Source organism: Balaenoptera ricei, chromosome X (genome assembly GCF_028023285.1).
Source record: "Balaenoptera ricei isolate mBalRic1 chromosome X, mBalRic1.hap2, whole genome shotgun sequence".
NCBI lineage: Eukaryota > Metazoa > Chordata > Mammalia > Artiodactyla > Balaenopteridae > Balaenoptera > Balaenoptera ricei.
In genome coordinates this window covers 102222805-102235393 of record NC_082660.1, presented here as the reverse complement: position 1 = coordinate 102235393, position 12589 = coordinate 102222805, and the positions used below count along the sequence as shown (strand labels likewise).

At 34.6% G+C, this 12589-nt stretch overlaps 1 long non-coding RNA gene across 4 annotated transcripts in view; it reads right to left on the bottom strand.

Moving 5' to 3' along the window:
• Positions 1–12589, bottom strand: part of LOC132357290 (uncharacterized) — a 927280-nt gene that overhangs the window by 592508 nt on the left and 322183 nt on the right. For all 4 annotated transcript variants that reach the window (XR_009500199.1, XR_009500200.1, XR_009500198.1 and 1 more), the window contains one exon: positions 12171–12281. This is a non-coding gene — a long non-coding RNA (uncharacterized LOC132357290). The remainder of the gene's footprint in view (positions 1–12170; positions 12282–12589) is intronic.

The following is a 12589-nucleotide window of genomic DNA, read 5'->3' as shown; positions in this document are numbered from 1 at the left end:
GAGAAAGAAAATACTAAGTTCTAATAACAGGGATTTTTTTTCCTTTTTCTTCTTTTTTGTATCTATATGAGATGATGGATGTTAACTACATTTATTGTGGTAATCATTTCACGATATATTTAAGTTAAATCATTATGCTGTACAACTTATACAGTACTGTATGTCAATTATATCTTAATAAAAATGGGAGGGAAAAAAAAGAATGGTACTGGAATAAAGACAGATATATATATCGATGGAACAGAATAGAGAGCTCAGAAATAAGCCCTCATGTATATGGTCAAATGATCTTTGACAAGGGTGCTAAGTCTATATATACAGTGAGGAAAGGATTGTCTCTCCGACAAATGGTGTTGGGAAAACTGGATATTTCTATGCCAAAGAAGGAAGATGGACCCTTATTTTTTACACCACACAAAAAGTAAGCTCAAAATGGATTAGCCTGAGCATAAGACCTGAAATTATAAAACTCCTAGAAGAAAATATAGGGGAAAAGCTTCATAAAATTGGCCTTGGCTATGATTTCTTGGGTATGACACCATAAACACAGGTAACAAAATCAAAAATAGAAAAATAAGATTATGTCAAACTTTAAAACTTCTGCACAGCAAAGAAACAATAAACAGAGTGGAAAAGCAACATATAGAAAGGAAAAAAATGTTTATGAAACATATATCAGATGAGGGCTAATATCCAGAATATATAAGAACTCCTACAGCTCAATAACAACAACAAACAAACAAATAAATAATCCAATTAAAAAATGGACAAAAGACTCGAACAACATTTCTTCAAAGATATACAAATGACCAAAATCATGTGAAAAAATGTTCAACATCACTACTCATCAGGGAAATGCAAACCACAACCACAGTGAAATATTACCCCAAACCCATTAGGATGACCATTTTCAAAACAACGAAAACAGGAAATAACAATTGTTGGGGAGGATATGGAGTAACAGGAACACTTGCATACTGTTAGTGAGATTGCAAAATAGTGCAGCCTCTACAGAAAACAGTATGGAGTTTCTTCAAAAAATTAAAAATAGAACTACCATATGACCTAGCAAGACCACTTCTAGGTATATACTCAAAGGAATTGAAATCAGGATCTTGAATAGTATTGTTTTGCACACCCATGATCATTTGCAGCATTATTCATAATAGCAAGATGTGGAAACAATCTAAATGTCCATCAATGGATGACTGAATAAAGGAAATGTGGAATATACAGACAATGGAATGTTATTTAGCCTTAAAAAAGAAGAAAATCCTGTCATATGCTACAACATGGATGAAACTTGAAGACATTATTCTAAGTGAAAAAAGCCAAATACAAAAGACAAATACTTCATAATACCACTTATATGAGATATCTAAAATAATCAAACTCATAGAAACAGGAAGTAGGTTGGTGGTTGCCAGGGGCTGGAGGGAGGTGAAAATGGGGAGTTGTTGTTCAATGGGTTTCAGTCATGCAAGAAAAAAATGTTCTAGAGATCTGCTGTACAACAATGTGCATATAGTTAGCAATACTGTAATGTACATTTAAAAATTGTTGAGGGTAAAAAAAGTATCAGTAATGTTGGAAAAAAATATAAACTTTCTGATACCCACAGGGGAAGAAAGAGAGAGAGAGAGAGAGAGAGAGAGAGAGAGAGAGAGAGAGGAACACTGTTGTCAATAATAGCTTTGTAAACCCTTAAGTAAAATTTATCTTTTCCTTAAAAAATCCATAAAGATATTTATCAATTAATTTTATGAGAAATGCTTGGCTTAGTTGCTTCAGAATCCTTCCTAAATCCCATTTTTAAGTGTTACAAAGTAATTGATTATAATAAACAAAGCTCAGACCAATTTTTCCAACATATGGGCTCCATGTGTGTGTTCCTAAGACAGAAGGCTTTAATTTTCTAGGCATTTGTAACTGTTTAGCTGGCTTTTCAGGATAAGTGCCAGAGCTGTGTGGACACTTTGTAGGCTCTGATGAAGCATAATTAGATATCAATAACTTTACAAAATCCTTCTTTATTACATTCACCACAATGGGCACACTATAGAATTGTTGCACCCTGTAATACACTGCTTACTGTCTCTTATCAATGAAAGAATTTTCAATCCAGGCATTCTTAAAAATGCACTATATATTCTGGAGAAGCAACATGCAAAGAAAATGTCACCAGATCTAAAGTATGATATTTACCAGCCAAAGCAATGAAATAGAGGTATTATAGGGATAAACTCACATGTATTCCATGGCGTAAAATGGTGATTATTTTCTATGTCCTTATATTATTACAATACAAGGTCAGGTATGATGTCCAAACGACAATGAGAATAAAATATTTGATGGCCTCAGTTCTGTCCCCGAGTTCAAGAAGAACAGATTGCTTCAGGGCTGCCTAACAAATGTCCTTAAAAGATCTTTTCAAGGGTGTGTTCGGCAAGATACATGTTTACCCTCTATCCTGAGAAAAAGCAATTATCGCAAAATTTGTTTTCTGAGATCCTAAGGTCAGGAGAGAGAAGATGCTGTGTACTTACTTTTGGTAAAATTACATATATTTGATACCACTTGGAAAGAATGTAACCCTTCAAACACACAGAGAAAAACAAATTTTGAATCATGTATCTACTGCAAAACCATAGATGTTTGACTTTAATATGATAATTTCTGCAATTTTACCCTAGTTCCTAGTTGCCCTCCTTCTCATTACCAAGTGGTTTCATGATGCCTTTTAGCCACTCCCAATTAGCACTCTATGATTTGACAATATTGTTCAAAGATCCCCCCACTATAGCCCTGTAAACTGCTTTATCCCTCTTGACGTTGCTTCCCACTCAAAATTTTTCTCTTTCTTCCATTCCATCCCATTTAAATTCCCATTCCCCTAGGTTTTATTCCCATCTAATAATGAGGAGAAAAACATCCCATTGTGCTAGTTCACCTAAAGTTGACCTTTCAGGATTTGGGGATGTCAAAAGTATTTGGGAGGCCTTTTGGTGGTGACCTGAATTCAAATCATGCCATATCAGAGAGGCCTGCCACTATGATGAGTCTTGATAGTAAAATTAAAGACTGATTCATAGCATCTATCAATTCAAGTCGCAATGGTTTTGAGCTGTCCCAGTCTCAAAGCTCTGGCTTTCACTGGCCCTCAAATAGGTCTAGAACATCACCAAATTAACAAGACATAAGCAGTTCAACCATGATTTGACCTTTACAAAGTGCCATTTTAACCAGTACCATAGGTTTACTAACCCTGTCTTTTTGCCCTCAGTATTATGCATCTCATCTAGAATGCTTCTGATTCCAAAGTTAAGAACTCAAACATACATCAGTAGATTGTTTAAGAAACCCCACTTTACTGTTTCAATCATTATGTTTTGCTTTGCACCAAATAATCATACTCTAGAGTTGAAAGCCCAAGAGGAGCTAAATCACTTACCTATTAATAATATTCACACTTTTAGTTTGGGAGATAGTATAGCCTCCTTTTACTGATAGTTCTTATCTATTCTCTTAGGCACATCAACCATTACCTGTAAAAACTCAGGATTAGGTGATAACAGCCTAAGGAGCACAGTTCTTTCCTTACTTCTACTTTCTATTCCTTGCCAATAGGCATTGATAGCAACAGAGTCTATATTTTCTCCAAAAAAAGAGGCTGCACTACATGGTGAGGTAGTTTTAGAGATGCTTCTGTTTTAATAGGAAAGAGGAATGGATGGATGCATGTGTCAACAAATTTATATTTTTAGTAGTAAAGAAGATGTTACACACACATAGGCAATAAACAGGCAAGCCATTTACTGCCTAGCTGTTGTTATGTGTACATCTTTTTAATTCTAGAACTCTCCTCATACACAAGAGGTTTCTATGATAGCGTGCTATATTCCAAGCTCTATAAGGATGAGAACCATGCCTGTCTTACTCATCACTGTACCTATATCCTTGTGGAATAACATGGTGCCTGGCATATAGTAGGTGTTCAATAAATATTTTTTCATGAGGTAACTGAGGCATACAATTATTTTCTTGACATATTCATCTCTCTTTCTAGACTCCTTGTGCCCAAAGACAATGCCTATATTCCCAGAATCCACAAAAGTGTCTTTCACATGCTTAATTTTGGCCTGATCAGTGAACAAAAGTATTTTAAACACATATACCTTGTATCTATTCCAGATCCAGCTCTAACTGGCTAACCAAAATGTCTGTCATCCTGAATTCTATTCTGTAGACTCAATGGCAGTGGTTGAGTGAATGAAGGAGATGGAAAGAGTATACAGCTTTATAAAGAGCTTACAAATGCCTTAGAAGACCAAGAATTGTAAATGGAATATATGACGTGACATGACTGGTTTCCTCATTCGATCTCCCCATGTCAAGTCTGCCAGGACTTCCCCAAACCCACTCCTGCTAAAATAGATAACTAATGAAAAGTTGAGATTATTGAGTGAAAGGATCTAGAAGGTTAGGTTGTCCATCAGACTATAATCATGTCCATACATTTTAATCAGCTAGGAGAAGAGGAGGTGTGACAAGATTTCCCAGGACAAGCAGAAGAAAGTGAGGATACCATTTAGAGGCCAACATGTTGCACTCTTCTTCAGGAGAGACTTCACCCATGGCCTTTGTTTTGGCCTCTTCCCCACAACCCAGAGTTCATGTGGCCCTGCCTCCTCATTTGTTTATGATGTGTATTTGAACTTTAAGCTCTCTGAGGAACATGTTTTTATTCAGTGGTTTCCCACTGTGGTCCTGATGCCCCATGCACCGAGGAGTATTAGTAAGCTGAATAAATATGTAAGCCATTTCTGTGTACTAACTCTGTATTCAAAAGTATATGATTTTGTGGTGAATAAAATATAAATTTCCTTAAAATGTTTACTAAGGTCATTATAGTTATTTATCATTATGTATTTTCTCTGTGAAAAATGCCGTTGGTAATTTGATAGAGATTGCATTGAAACTATAGATTGCCTTAGGTAGTATTGTCATTTAAAACTTTTTAAATTTGTATGGAAACACAAAAGACCCCGAATAGCCAAAGCAATCTTGAGAAAGAAGAACAGAGCTGGAGGAATCAGGCTCCCTGACTTGACAATACTACAAAGCTACAGTAATCAAAACAGTATGGTACTGGCACAAAAACAGACATATAGATCAATGGAACAGGATAGAAAGCCCAGAAGTAAACCCACACACTTATGGTCAATTAGTCTACAACAAAGGAGGCAAGAATATACAATGGAGAAAAGACAGTCTCTTCAACAAGTGGTGCTGGGAAAACAGGACACCTACATGTAAAAGAATGAAATTAGAACATTCTCTAATACCATATACAAAAATAAACTCCAAATGGATTAAAGACCTACATGTAAGACTGGATACTATAAAAGTCTTAGAGGAAAACATACGCAGAAAATTCTTTGACATAAATCACAACAATTTGTTTGGATTTGTCTCCTAGAGTGATGGAAATAAAAACAAACCAAAAAAAAAAAACCACAAATGGGACCTAATTAAACTTATAAGCTTTTGCACAGCAAAGGAAACCATAAACAAAATGAAAAGACAACCAATGGAATGGGAGGAAATATTTGCAAATGAGGCAAGAGACAAGGGATTGATCCCCCAAATACACAAACAGCTCATACAGCTCAATATAAAAAAAAACCAAAAACCCAATCGAAAAATTGGCAGATCTAAATAGACATTTCTCCAAAGAAGACATACAGATGGCCAAAAGGCACATGAAAAGATGTTCAACATCGTTAATTATTAGAGAACTGCAAATCAAAACTACAATGAGGTATCGCCTCACACCAGTCAGAATGGCCATCATCAAAAAGTCTACAAATAATAAATGCTGGAGTGGGTGTGGAGGAAAAGGAACCCCCCTCCAATGTTGTTGGGAATGTAACTTAGTACAGCCACAATGGAGAACAGTATGGAGGTTCCTTTAATAACTAAAAATAGAGCTACCATATGATCCAGCAATCCCAATACTGGGCATATACCCAGAGAAAACTCTAATTCAAGAAATACATGCACCTCAATGTTCATAGCAGCACTATTTAAAATAGCCAAGACATGGAAGCAACCTAAGTGTCCATCGACAGATGAATGGATAAAGAAGATGTGGTATATATACACAATGGAATCTTACTCAGCCACAAAAAAAGAATGAAATAATGTCATTTGCAGCAACATAGATGGATCTAGAGAATATCATACTAAGTGAAATAAGTCAGACAGAAAAAGACAAACGACATATAATATTGCTTATATGTGGAATCTAAAAAAATGATACAAATGAACTTATTTACAAAAGAAGTAGACTCACAGACATAGAAAAGAAACTTTTTGGTTACCAAAGGGGAAAGGGGGGAGGGATAAATTAGGACTTTAGGATTAAAATATACACACTACTATATAAAATATACAACCAACAAGGACCTACTGTATAACACAGGGGACTATACTTAATATCTTGTAATAACCTATAATGGAAAAGAATCTAAAAAAAGTATATATTATATATGATATATAATATATATATATATGAATTACTTTGCTGTACACATGAAAATAATACAACATTGTAAATCAACTATATTTCAATAAAAATATTTTAAAATGTATATACTGGTCTTATTTTTTACTGCACTATCACTCTCTGATATTATAGGATGTACCTATTTATTGCCTGGTTGTCTACCCATTCAAATACAACCTCCCTGAGAGCAAAAAAATAAATAAAATTAAATTAAAAAATAAAGAGAGTAAAAACTGTTGAAATTTTTCTACCTATGGAAAAAATTATTATTACTCAAAATTTTGTCTCTAGAACAAATCTCTTCTCTGTGCTCAAAGCCAGTATATCTAGCTATTTAGTTTATAGCTTGTTTAGATGTCTCAATGGCACCTCAAAAATAAAAACAAATTCATGATATACTCCCTTTTTTTCTCCTCAATCTAGTTCTATTCATGTGTCTGTTATACCCCCAAATGATATCACTATCCATTCAGTTTAGCACTCTCTCTCTCCCTCACCCCGTATATCGAGTCCATCATTGAGTTCACTTAAATATCTCTACAATACATCTACTTATTTCTGTCTCTTCCACTACCTCTGTAGTCTGTGGTTCCATCTTCTCTTGCCCGGAAAAGCAATACCTTATTAATTGGTCTAATCCTCATCCATTCTGCTCTCCCTCCAGCCTACTCAGAATGAGGTGTTTGAAAGAAAATCTAATGATGCATTTCCCTTGCTGAAAAATCTTTAGTGTTTTCCTTAACACTTATGGTAAAGGCAAAATTCCTTAAAGTGCTTATCAAGACTTCCCATGACCCATCCCTAATCTACATTCTTATTTGAATCATGTTCTCTGTTATTCTTTCTTTCCTAACAACACTGGCCTTCTCTCAGACCTTCATATTCACCACACTCCCTCCCAATACAGGTGGTAACACATGCTAGTTCTCCTTTTACCTAGTTAACTTCTAATCATCCACCATAGCTCAAATGTCATTTTTGAACCATTCAGACTGTGTTTTCATCATATGATTCCAAAGCAACATATAGTTCTTAGCATTCATCTCAATTGTAATTCATCTCAAGAAGGAATTCTGCCAGCAGAATTCTGCTTTTGGACTCATATTACAACTCTTCCCTGAGTCTCCAGCCCGCCAACCTACCCTGCGGATTTTGAACTTGTACCACTACAATTACTTGAGCCAATTCTTTAAAATAAACCATATGTTTTATGGCTCTGTTTTCTCTGGAGAACCCTGACTAATACAGAAGACAAGGTAAAATCAACAATAACTAATGCCTCTTTTAAGACGAGGAGGATGCAATAGAATCTTTTTTCTCAGAATTACATGAGCCTGATACTTGTTTTCATTTTTTAGCAGACATCAGTTGCTTACATAATAAAATCCCATATCTGATGAGATTTAATGTTCCAATCAAGGAACACAAACTTTATTAATATATGTTATATACTTCTCACATAATAAAAATGACCATATTTTCTGACATTCGTTAAGCTTGGTGTGGTTCCCTCAAACTTCTGAGTCTTATGCCAGTCTTTCTGTCAACCCCAGTGTGGAAATAACCGGGAGAGAGAAAAGATAGCAGAAAGAAGCAGAGTTAGTCTTCATCCATTTGTAACATTATGCAGTGGAAAGGTAACCCTACTACACTATTCCCCTAAGTGTTCCTGGACTTCAAGGAACTCTGATGTTCTTAGGTTCTTCATATTAGCTCTCTTAACCTACCTCATTACTCAGTATCTATAGTCAGTTCAAACACCCAGACCTTTTCATGCTAGCTACGCTTTAGCTATGTCATACTCATCCTATACTTAAACAGCTATGACTGAGAAACAAATTGAAGATCTTTTCCAAATTTCATTTTTATAGTTTCAGCCAGTTTTTCTAGATGCTCATGACCTCTAGAGATCCTGAATTTGAGTTATCTCTCCACATATTTTATTATCATGTCATGAATATCCCCATCCAAATCACTAATAAAAACTGCATGGGACAGAACCAATAATGAAGTTATCTTAAAAGAAACCTCTTTCTCCAAGTTAATACCAATTCTTTAATTGGCTTTCTTTAGATCTAGAATTCAACCAGTTATAGACCCACTTAAGTTGTATTTTCATCTAGTATCTAGGTAGTCCAGCAAATACTTTGCAATATTACATTACTTACTTGTCTATGGAATTATAGGTATTGTATAGAAACTGACATGATACACTAGTCTCTAGTAATTAATTCCCCTCTCTCAGTCAATAATTGCCATATTACCAACACATTAGTAAAAGAAGGAAAATCTTCACTTTAAACTCCTAAGAATAAAATAGCAACAATACTACCACTTAAAATTTGGAAAAAAAAAAAACCTTTCTATTATTATTATCAACTCCATTTGACACACAAATTGACACTTTTTAATTATTATTCCAATTTAATAAATGAGTAAACTGAAGCTATGAACAGTTAGTTGACTTATCCAGAATCACAATGCTAATAGGTGGGGGGATATAAAAACAGAACACAGACCACCTGGCTCAGTTTTATTTTTATAGTATACTAAACTGCCTCAGTAGACAAAAAATTTTCAGATGAATAAATAAGAAGATTAAAAGTCTAAAAATGACAGATTAAGGTGACATTAAGTCATTCAAAACTCATATACCTTTGCCTCAACTTTTACCAAACAAGATTCGTATGTATCCATTAACCCCAAAAGTTATATTAATAAAATACTGGTTTAACCCTCAATAGAAGGAAAACACATCACCATTTATTTATGTATATACTGGCATTCTTGTGATAAAAAGAAAAACACACTTATTTAAAATTTTTAGAAATACTAAGCCTCTGAATATCTTAATCTTTCTTTGGAAGTTAAATTCCTTTTTAAAGACAAAAGTCAATATTTAGCAAAAAGATTATGTATCTTTAAGGTTCAAGTGTCAACATGTATCCTTTGGGTGTGAATCTTTAATGAACTGATTGACTGAATTTTCCTTTTTAACATTTCTGATATCAACTTAGAAAGGGCCTAAGTATCACCTCTCTGAATACTGATAGAAACATTTTCAATTCTCAGTACTCTTATATGTTAAATTGCATTTGATTTACCGATTATAGGCCTCAGGATACAATTCAGGTACCTAGATGACATAATCCCCAAAATAAGGATAGTTAGAAGAACTCCCAGGGATTAATTCACTTCAAATAATTATTCTCCTTCTGTTTGACATAGCATAGAAATAGACTTGGTTATGTCTAGATACCAGTGCCAAATCATACTAAACTTTATATTTCACCAAATTGGGTCATTGCAAACGTATATGTGTCACATGGTTTAGCTTGCCAATTCTTTGATCAGGCAAGCAGGAGGTTTTGCCACTTTGGACTCTGCCTGAATTCTGAAGGGAAGATGGCTAGTATGCTGAGGTTAATCTGAAATGCAAGGTCAAGGTAGAGGAACTAACGCTGCCTTCATCAAAACCACCACTACCTGCACATTTTCAGACCTAATTTTCTGTTGACAATCTGCTTCTCTAATTCCTTTTCCTCCCAGCTTAAGATTCTTACCTGTCTTAACTTCAATTTGGGAATGTGCATCTAATATCCTTACTTCCTGCTTACTATACCTTGATTTCTAACTTCTCTTTTCAATAACCTGGTATTTTGGCCCAGTTCCTGATTACACTTTTTGCTTTGTGGTTTGATCTTGGTGTTCTTTACCCTGCACTAGATAAATGTGATTATGATGACTCTGCTATAGTGGCTTGGCAGAAGAATCTTACTGAGTTGCTGCTGTTTCAGCATGAACTCTTGATGCTAACTGATGGTTATTAAGTAAAAAGTACATTGACCCCAGCTTGTTCAGGGAGAAGGTTGAATCTCTTTACAGTTGCGAACTCTAAAATCATCTTCGACAATGGGGAAATGCTGCCTGTTAGCACTCTACTTCATCCCATTTACTTAAACACATACCATTACAATATGAGAGAAAAACATTTGGGGTTGCATGTTTTACTTAGTTATATAATTGATGAAGTCAGCAACAAATGTTAGGCAAATATAACAAAAGGGAATTGTAGGAAATTTTTTATTGAATAACCTTAAAATGGTTAGAGATTTATCCATTTTTTGAATAGGTATGGACTGTAGCTCAAGTAAATTAATAACATTTCGAATTTCCTTCTAGCATTCTGGTTCTATTGTCCTATTTGTTTTGTCACTAGAAATAGTCTAGTGTATATAAATCAGATTGCCAATGCTGTCCATTTTGGTACAACATAAGCATTATGATTCATTACAAATGGAAGGTGTGTAGAAAAACAAAATCAATGAAAAAACATTTAAGCAGATCTTTTTGCTTACAGCAAGGTGAACAACCATTATTACAAAGAGCAAAGTATTTGTACCTAAGAGATTCATGCAACAAAACATAGTCAGAGTAAACTTTGAATTTTTATGGAAAATCATATAAAGCACTCTATCTTCCACAGAGATAGGAAAAGTAATATGACTTTTTGAAATACAGAGTTTCCAAGATAACTATCTGACAAAAGTGTCAAAGGCAACTTCCTGATTATTTTTAACTTAGTCATCTTGGTTTTTTCTTTATCTATTTTCAAAGATAAAATGTCTCATAAGTGAATTTCAATTTTATATGTGTATATAAAATTATGTGTATATGGCTGAAAAGTTCAATGGCAAGTGACTGTGTCATATTCATCTGTATTTTTATATTATATCAAATATATGACTCAGTAAATATAATATGTGTGTTGAATAAATAAATGATCACCCAGCTGATAAGAAATAAAAGAAAATCAGAATCAAGTAATTGATGAACTACCACATCTTCATTGCCATAGGTACACTGGCATATATAAAAATACCATTTGGTAATGTTACCACCACAAAGAACTTTTCCTAGTCAGAAGGACGCTTTTTGCAGATGAGAAACTTCTGCTTACCTCTGTACATCACCAGCGTAATTTCCCTGCATTTATAGTTAGTCCTAATTTTTTAAGAGTAGTCCTCAATGACACTTAATATATTTCTTTCAGCCCCCACTTGACTCTACTCATTCCTTACTTTTAATTGTCCTTCTTCACTTCATTCTAACATAGCTATTGCTATACTGCAGCTATTGAAGCCTACGAAGTTTTGCAGCCACTGAAACTGAGGAAGTTTTGTTGGGATAAGAATTGTTTTGATGTCCAGTTATGTTTCAGAAATGCATTCCTAGAGGTTAAAGCCTGTTGCGTTATATTTCAATGGGATTTTTCTTTCTTAAATTAGTAGGTTGTAGTTGTATCATTGCCTTTCCAAACAGGTCTTTACTTAGTTCCCCTTAATACTTCATGTGAACCCCAGTTCCTTTGTTCTCTTCCTGCTTCCAGATTCTGTATATCCATGGGAGATACAACTTTTCTGTTTTTCTCTAGTGTACCTGTGCAAACCCTAACACTGACCAGCTGGCCACTTTTCCTATCCCTTGGCAATCTCTGACAATAATTCTCCACTCCATTTTCTTCTACTGATTCTTCTTCTTCCACAAAGGACACAGGATGGACTGTTATAAATGAATTGTGTCAGGACTTCTTTTCTCTCACCTGAAAGCGAAGGACTGATCTTTCCAACTCAAAAATTTATAAGACTGTGATTCCCTCAATCATCCTTTCGGTCTCTGTGAGAGTTGAAAACTGTCATATTTCTCAGGAAAACTGCAAAAGGAATGACAAAATGAAGGTTACTAGGAGATGTGAATGACTGCTTTTTCAACTCTCATGCTTCGGGAGCTTTTATCTTGAGCCTAAAAGCCATAAATACAAAGAGTATAATAATTGCACATAAAATGAAAGACATAAAAGCCAGGTTGAATTGTAGCTTCTAGTTCCCTACGACCTTAGTTATGCAACAACACTTGATGTAACTGGGCTTTGTGAGCCAGAAATTAAGACGAATGTCCTGTCAAAGTGTTAGAATATTTGAAATTGTAACTGTCTCTGAAAATCCAAGTCCATGAAAAATA